Below are 8,853 nucleotides of genomic sequence, written 5' to 3' on the forward strand. Positions count from 1 at the left end.
GTTCGTTCACACTCGGAATCTTCTCATTCCCGGCGCGTGCACTTCCAACGGCGGAGCTCCACCCCTTTTTGTGACTTCGAAGCTGTGGCCAAATATATTAAACGAAATAGATCATGTACATAAGAAAACGATTCTGGGCCTTTATCGCCCACACTTGCATAAAATCTCTTTTCATTATCAAATGATATTTTTTAATTTTTTTTTTTTTTTTTTTAAGATTGTTTATGAATTATTTATATGGAAAGTTCAAAGTTAAGGTTAAAAGGGTATGTTTATTAATGTATTTTGGAGAGTGTTTTATATTTTTAATGTGAATAAAGTTTTACTTGATTTTTTTTTTTTTTTGCTTAAAAAAGAATGACAAAGTGGCCGCACCGCACCGCTACGTGACATGACATGACGTGACATGACATGATCATCCCTCGAATGGAAAATCTTGTACACCAAGTGAATTGATTGCTCTTTAGCAGGTAGAAAGAGTCATTTAGGGTTTGTTGTTGAATCAATTAGGTTGGTCTAGTGCCGGGGCGTGCAAGTTAGTAATATTGTGTAATAATCTGCAAGTCACGAGTGGGACAGGATGATAGAGATTCGTCGGTGCCCAACATTTTGGTGTGTGGAATCTTCATGTTTTTAATCTCTTTGATTCATAAGACTTTCTAAGTTGTTTCATTAAAAAATAAAAAAATAAATAAAAGAAAAGAAAAACGACTTTCTTAAGTTGAAAGTCTGACAGAATTGAACTTACTTCTTTTCATGGGTTCCACCATCTCGAGGATTAAGAAAGAAAAGATATAATTGATCCCCTTCATCAAAGTCAAAAAGTATGGTGCCTGAATTAAAGAGAAGTGAAAAAGATACACATCATTATTGGTGCAATATTATTGTTTCTACATCATAGCTCTCAATATCATCTTTATGTCCCATTGAAACTAGGCACTCCAATTGAGAACCTCTTTAAAAAGCTGCTGTTTATAGGAGCCCCTGCCAAGCATATAATAATGAATACGTTTTACATTATGCATATTGACAAGGGATCACACAATGTTGGAGTATGGTTTATTGATATAGAAAAAAAAAATAAAAAAAATTAAAGGATTATGAGAGTTATAACTTTTTATAATTCAATACAAAAATGAGTTCAAAAGAGGGTTAATAATCAAAGTGGATGAAAAAGATAGTAACTCTTTAGGCTTTGTGGTGCGTATATGTAGTTCATTAAGATCAAAGCATAAAAGATTCAGAGCATAATGCTTTTACATCATATGACATAAAGCTTTTAAGAACATAGGCAAAAGCTATGTGGTTACAAAGTGGTAGATACATCAAAAACTCTAACAATCAAATCTTATCAATGACCTCCGATCTCACACATGTACAAACTTCATTTATGGCATAGATATGCTCCTGGCAGACGAGATCTACGACATGGGTTAATCATATCCCGACAACAAAAAGTTTTTATTTAACTGGTTGTGAGAGATAAGTCCTCACATCGAAAATTATTCGTCCTCAACTTGAAAGCCAGAACAACATAAACAAACAAAAAACTACAAACAGCAGCGGGAGGCTCATACAAAAGCGGGTGACGTTTACGCGATCCACGCTTCGGCGCGTTCAAACCACAACCATCGCGTGCTGACCGGAGGAAAAACTTTTGTTGTCTATAGGACTCGTTGGCGCTAGGGAAGAATGTGTAATGACACGTATAGGACTTGGACTGGCGGCGAAAATGTAGATCTGCTTCAGAAAAAACCGATCTAAGAACCCTTGCAGAAACCGACAAAGCCAAAAGATCGGGGAGAAAAACGAACGGTGAGATAGAGTAGATAGCCAAAGCGGTGGAGGAGGCTGGGCCCTGCTGTTGGAGTCTAAACAAAATCTAAAACAAAAAACAAGGAAAAAGGGAAAAGGAGGAGGGATGGAAGAAACGGTCTGTCCTCCCTTTTGAATAGCATTGGAAGGAGGCTAGGGTTTGTTCTTAGACAACCTTGATTTGCGCCTCTGACAATCCTTTAGTTTCACCGATATATTTCCAATGATGCTCTAGGCATTATATACAATTATACACAACATAAGAGTAAAAATGTAATGACATAAATAATTACAATTAATCAAATCAGCATATTCCCTAATGTAGTTTCCTTGTGTAGGTTGAGATCCCTTGATATTTGCACTTGCCTTTCAAGTATTGTTGTTGCACAAGTTGTTGTTTTGGTCCAAGCTTGCCTCGCATAGCACATCTCCTTAGCTAGCTTTGGCTTGAGTTCATGATTTGCTAATTGATTAACATTATGATCTGCATATTGATTATGTAGTACCCCGAAACGGGGAACCATTGAACATTCGATGACCTGCACAACTATTATACCAGCGTCCTTAGCTTTTTCAACCCTATAAATACCCCTACCCACTTGACTCTTAAGCCTCATTCCGCACCTGTTGCCTTGTGGTACCTCTGTTTGAGTGTGTGTGTGTGTGTGAGTTTTTTAAGGTGACTAAGAGAATTCTTGGAAGTTTTGTTTTAAGGAGGTAATCTTCTTAACTTAACTCGTTCTTTACCTATTTATTCTAGTTAAGTGTTTTTTCATAGCTTAGTTGGTAAGTTTGACTTTATATTGGTGTTGATAGCCTTAATCTTGGTTTGAGTGGGTTAATGTTTTGATGATGTTAGACATAGTTTCTTCTACATGGAAACATTATTTTCGTTTAGGATTCTGTAAGTGATCATGTTAAGGCCTTAGGACTTGCTTAGAGGTGGTTTAGTAGCTTTTTGGTTCGAAATGAGTTTTCTGCCTAGCATCGAACGTTCGAACCTCTTTGTTCAAACATGCGATGTCATGGCCGAAAGTTTGAGCATCTCTGTCCGAATGTTCGATAGTCAGGCAAAAAGTCTGTTTTGAACATATTTAGGTCTAAGGCTTGTTTTAGCTTGAGTTTAGAACTAATGATAGGTCACTTCTCAGATTTTGAGGTTATGGAGCCTCATCATGATTTTATGGAGGAGTCTTCGACACAAGTGAGTACAAACTCGCATGGATACTTATTATTTTTCCCACGTAGCATGAATATTTTATATATATCAAACATGCATCTTTGCAACTCTCATGAAATATATTTTTGAATTATTGTGAACTTTATTTTGTGGAAACCTGTGTTGATTAAGCAAGATACTGAACATGATGAGATTTGTAAGAGCATGCATATAAAAGATGGATAAAATTAATTGCATTATATAATATGATACACCGGTACATGCGGGATAACAGTCATGAGCTTTTTATACAAGTTAACTATATAATCAAATGTATGTGCGTTTGTATGTGCATTGGATCTAATGGTTGTTCGTAACCAGCGCAACCATGTTTGATTGGTAGATTACTATAGAGCAAACATCATTAGGGATTCTAGTTGTGGGGATTTGGGGGATTAAATGGTTGGGTTCATAGTAGGTATTTGGGGCTAGTAGAAGTGGTAGGGGTGATGGTCTAGCTAGGAATTGGGATGCTATTTCAGTTGGGGATGGTAGACATGGTAGGGGTGATGATTTTTTCCCTTCCTTCTAGGCTGATCTTCGATGGTTGCATTCCCTTCAAAATTAATTCTTTCTTTTCCCAACGGAACTTCATACTATTTTTTATAAAGTCCCACAAAATGAGGCCAAGAACACTTAGCCAATCTTACCCCCAATACAATATCACACCCTCCTAGAGTTAGTACATATAAGGTAGGTGTAATTTTACTTCTCTGTAGGATGAGTTTTGCCGCCTCACAGTAACCATTAGTGGAGAAGGTGTTTTGGGTATTCTTTGCCATTGAATTTTGTGGTAGTCTTTTTTTGGAAACATCAAGAGCATTTGAGTCTGATTTGCTTGGGTGGTTGTTTATATGCTGGTTTGGTCTAGTTTGCAAAGAGAGGAGAAAGACTCTATTATCTTGTTCCTGTTCTTATGACATTTAAATGTACATTATTTATTTTTTCTACTTTGTTATAATGAAGGGAATATGTTTTTCATTCCTAAAACATCCATACATCAAGTCTAGTTTTTCGGCTCTTTGTTGCAAAGCACCTAGCTTCTCTAGTATTCTTAATGCCTTGGCTTTGTACAGATTTTGTTGTATATATAGGTTATGCACAGATTTTGTTTGTATTCAAAGGAAACCTGAAATTGAAAGGAAGGTTTGTGTAACATAAAAAGGGTTAATAACTTTTTAAGTACCTGAGTTTGTAATTTTTTATTTTTCCCCCTAGGTTTTCAAAATAGTCAGAAATGGTATCTAACCTATGGGAAAAGACAAAATTGATACCTTCATTAGATTTTGTGAGAAAAATTAACGGTCTGTCACATGTCACTCTCAAAATATGCCACGTGTCAAAATAATAATAATAAAATCATAAAAATAATTAATAAATTAAAAAAACAAAACAAAACCTAAAAAAAAAAGGGGAAAAATTTGGGGTGGTCGGCTAGCCGCAAAGCCGGTCTGGGGGTGGCCGAACCACCTCCAAGGGCCTTAGGGGGGTGGCTGAAACCATCCCCAAAGCCAGAGGCCATGAAGGTGGCTTCGGTCATCCCCTTTTGCCAAAAAGGCGGTTGCTGAACCACCCTCAAGGGCAAAAAATGGGGTTTCGAAACCACCCCCTTTGGCCTTGGGGGTGGCTCGGCCACCACCATAGGCCATGGGGTTGCTTCGGCCACCCCTTGATGCCGGCCTGGGGTGGCCAAAGCCACTCCCATGGCCAAAACAGGGGTGGCAAGGGCTTTGGGCCCCAGAGGCCATGGTGGTGGCTTCGGGCACCCTCTTCGGCCCCTCTGGGGGTGGCCGAACCACCCCCAAGGCCCTTGGGGGGTGGTTAGGCCACCCACATACCAGCCTTGGGGGTGGCCCAAATATTTAGTCTATATTCAGCTGGGATTAGGGGAGTTGAAACCCACCTTAGTGACATTTCAGTTAGCCAACATATATGTGAAAATCACAAAGGGGATCATTGAGGATGTTCTGATTAAGGTTGATAAGTTCTATTATCCTGTGGACTTCATAGTCATAGACACAAAACGTGTTCTAAATGTGGGGATCCAAATTTCTATGATATTAGGGCGACCATTTTTAGCCACGGCTAATGCCTTAATCAACTGTAGGATTGGAGTGATAAATATATCATTTGGAAACATGACAGTGGAGCTGAATATCTTTGATATTTGCAGGCAGCCATTTGAACATAAGGGGGTCAGAAGTGTGTGCTTGATTGAGGAAATAGTTGAGGAGGCTTTTAATGAGACAAGTATTGAGTACCCTTTGGGAGAGTGCTTTACTCAATTTGGATGTGATCTAGACCTTGACATGTTACTTGAGCAAGCTGAGACTTTTAGTAAGCCAAGTATTGAGGATCCTGTGGAAGAGTGCTTTGCTCAATTTGGAGGTGATCTAGACCTTGACAAGTTACTTAAGCAAGCTGATGCCTTATTGGATTCCACTCCTAAGATGCAAATTGAGAATGGGGAAACCATTGAGATTTCATTCCCCAACCTATCTTCATCAGCAGCTGAGCCTCTCAAGTTGGATTTAAAGCCCTCATCTGATACCCTGAAGTACAAATTTCTAGGTCCTGCTGAGTTTTTGCCTATGATCCCTTGGGGGGTGGTTAGGCCACCCACATACCAGCCTTGGGGGTGGCCCAAATATTTAGTCTATATTCAGTTGGGATTAGGGGAGTTGAAACCCACCTTAGTGACATTTCAGTTAGCCAACAGATATGTGAAAATCACAAAGGGGATCATTGAGGATGTTCTGATTAAGGTTGATAAGTTCTATTATCATGTGGACTTCATAGTCATAGACACAAAACGTGTTCTAAATGTGGGGATCCAAATTTCTATGATATTAGGGCGACCATTTTTAGCCACGGCTAATGCCTTAATCAACTGTAGGATTGGAGTGATAAATATATCATTTGGAAACATGACAGTGGAGCTGAATATCTTTGATATTTGCAGGCAGCCATTTCAACATAAGGGGGTCAGAAGTGTGTGCTTGATTGAGGAAATAGTTGAGGAGACTTTTAATGAGACAAGTATTGAGTACCCTTTGGGAAAGTGCTTTACTCAATTTGGATGTGATCTAGACCTTGACATGTTACTTGAGTAAGCTGAGACTTTTAGTGAGCCAAGTATTGAGGATCCTGTGGAAGAGTGCTTTGCTCAATTTGGAGGTGATCTAGACCTTGACAAGTTACTTAAGCAAGCAGATGCCTTATTGGATTCCACTCCTAATATGCAAATTGAGAATGGGGAAACCATTGAGATTTCATTCCCCAACCTATCTTCATCAGCAGCTGAGCCTCTCAAGTTGGATTTAAAGCCCTTATCTGACACCCTGAAGTACAAATTTCTAGGTCCTGCTGAGTTTTTGCCTATGATCATTGCTTCGGACCTGGATGATGCTCAAGAACAAAATTTGTTGGAAGTCTTGAAAGAGCATAAAGAAGCCATAGGGTGGTCTATTGGAAATATCAAGGGAATCAATCCTTTTGTTGTGATGCACAAAATTCATTTGGAAGAGAATGCTAAACACTCTTGAGAACCACAGAGACGGTTGAGTTCTGCCATGCAAGAGGTAGTGCGAGCTGAAGTGATCAAACTTCTGGATACGAGAATTATATACCCGATTTCTAACAGCAAATGAATGAGTCTCATTCATGTGGTGCCCAAGAAGGCGGGTGTTACAGTGGTCAATAATAAGGATAATGAGTTGGTCTCAACCCATGTTTGTAGACTTTTCTAAAAAGATGCAAATGCTCCATATCTTTGTAGTGTATGTGGCTTATTATCTTGAGTTGATTGAAATTACGAATTAAAAGAGCTTGGGGCTCAAAAATTTAATTCCTAAATGCTTAAGCAATTAAAAGAGCTTTACGCTCATGGATTTAATTCGTAAAGGTTTAAGAATAGTTAAGAGAGCATTGGGCCAATGGAATAAAACCTAAGCCCAAGTATTGGACTAGGAAAAGGGCTAGGCATGAGCTAGCCCCAGGAGGCACATGGAAAGAGAGGCCACAAGAGGATTAATTCCCCTTGTGACCAGTAATCCTAGTTCTACTTGGATTCTAGAATGTTATTTTCCTAGCTCTCCAAGTAAATCCAAATATATAATTAGAGGGCCCTAAAGAAGCATACGATATAAATGAAAAACACAATTGAGAAAGTTGTGAGAAATATTGAGAGAAAAATTTATTTTTTTCAAGTTTATGCTTCTAGCTATTCTTTAAAATTGATAATAGTTATTGTGAGCTCACACTTATAGTCATATTCAATCATCAAATAGAAGATCTAAAGGTTGAATCGAGAACATCAAGAATGTCTTCTTCATCATTCAACATTCAAGAAGAATTTTAAGCAGAGTTATATAGCCTTACATGCTTCAGAGATGTCGAATTCGACTATAAGTTTCATAAACTTGTATATTTAATTTTAAATCTGGCCTTGTTTACCTTGAGAAAAAATTTCCCTGCGATCGTTCTTTACGCGGCACATATTTGATGTGCAAGATCCCAACACTTTCCATTTATCATTTCGTGACAAAAATGAGAAAAGCTTTGGGAGTGGAAGGGAGCAAAGTAAATGGGAGTTTTACTTGATGGATGATTCTAACATAGATGGTTTTATTTATGATTGACACTTTGCTCTTGATAATTCCAGTTCCACATACGTTTGATGTCTTTATTCATGGTTTCAGATACAAGCTACAAGGGTCAAACTTCAAATATTTCAAACCAATCTAGTTTTGTGGTTTAGAGGTTTGGGTTTAGATTTTAAGTTTGTATGTTTTTTTTTCAACGTACTTGGTTAATTAGTTTTGTCACCCAATTGCCCAAGCTCAGTTTGTTAAGTTTTTTGTGTACGTTGGCTTATTTGGTAATCAAAATTATGTTTGTAAGTCTTTTTAATAGTTAAGGGTTATGTTGTCTTGAACTAGAGTTGTTTAATTGAAGAATTGGACTGCTCAGAATTTTATTGTTAATGTACTGCACAATCGTAATTTATGTGTCTTGGGGTTAGAACCCGATCTTTCTCACAGACACATATTCTATTTTTTTTTTGTTTAACATGTCCACACAAAGAAAAGGAGAGTGAGAAGATTCGAGCTAGTAACCTCCGTTTCATGAAACGGGGTTTACAGCCAATTGAACTACCCCTTGAAGACATATTCTATTTCAATAATGAGTAATGTTAAAAAAAATTTACCCAATCAAGTGAGAGTTCAATGAATGTATGACTGTTTGGTTATGTATATTGGCAATAATGTATTCAAGATTATCATAAATAAATTAATGCTAAGCGTGAAAGAATAAATTACAAGTTATGTTATATGTTTTAAATAATAATTAAATTTGTTTAATTATTTTAAGAAATTTTTTTTTCATAAAGGCCTTTTGAACTTGCACAAGTTTTGAAAAAACTCTCAAACTCATCAATTTCATTCCCCTTGAAATTTTAATTTGATGCAGCCTACTCTATTCGTGGACAAGGATCCTCTCCAGTTCATTTTGAACTGGAGAGGATCCAGTTGATGGCTAGGATCTCTCTTTAGAGATCCTAAGGCCATCAACCCGCAACGTGGCATATTAAAAAATAATATTATTTTATCATTTTACTTTTTAAAATAAATAAAAAATAAAATAATAAGAAATTAAAAACAAATATAAAAAAATAGAAGGGTGGCTGGCCAACCCATGTTGGCCACAGGGGGTGGCCGGCCACCACATTTTGGGGCATGGGGTGGCGTCGCCACCCCCGTGGGCTGGTTGGGGGTGGTCCGGCCACCCCAAATGGCCAAATCAAATTTTTTTATTTT

The sequence above is a fragment of the Corylus avellana genome, chromosome ca3, assembly GCF_901000735.1.
Source record: "Corylus avellana chromosome ca3, CavTom2PMs-1.0".
In the NCBI taxonomy this organism is placed as follows: domain Eukaryota; kingdom Viridiplantae; phylum Streptophyta; class Magnoliopsida; order Fagales; family Betulaceae; genus Corylus; species Corylus avellana.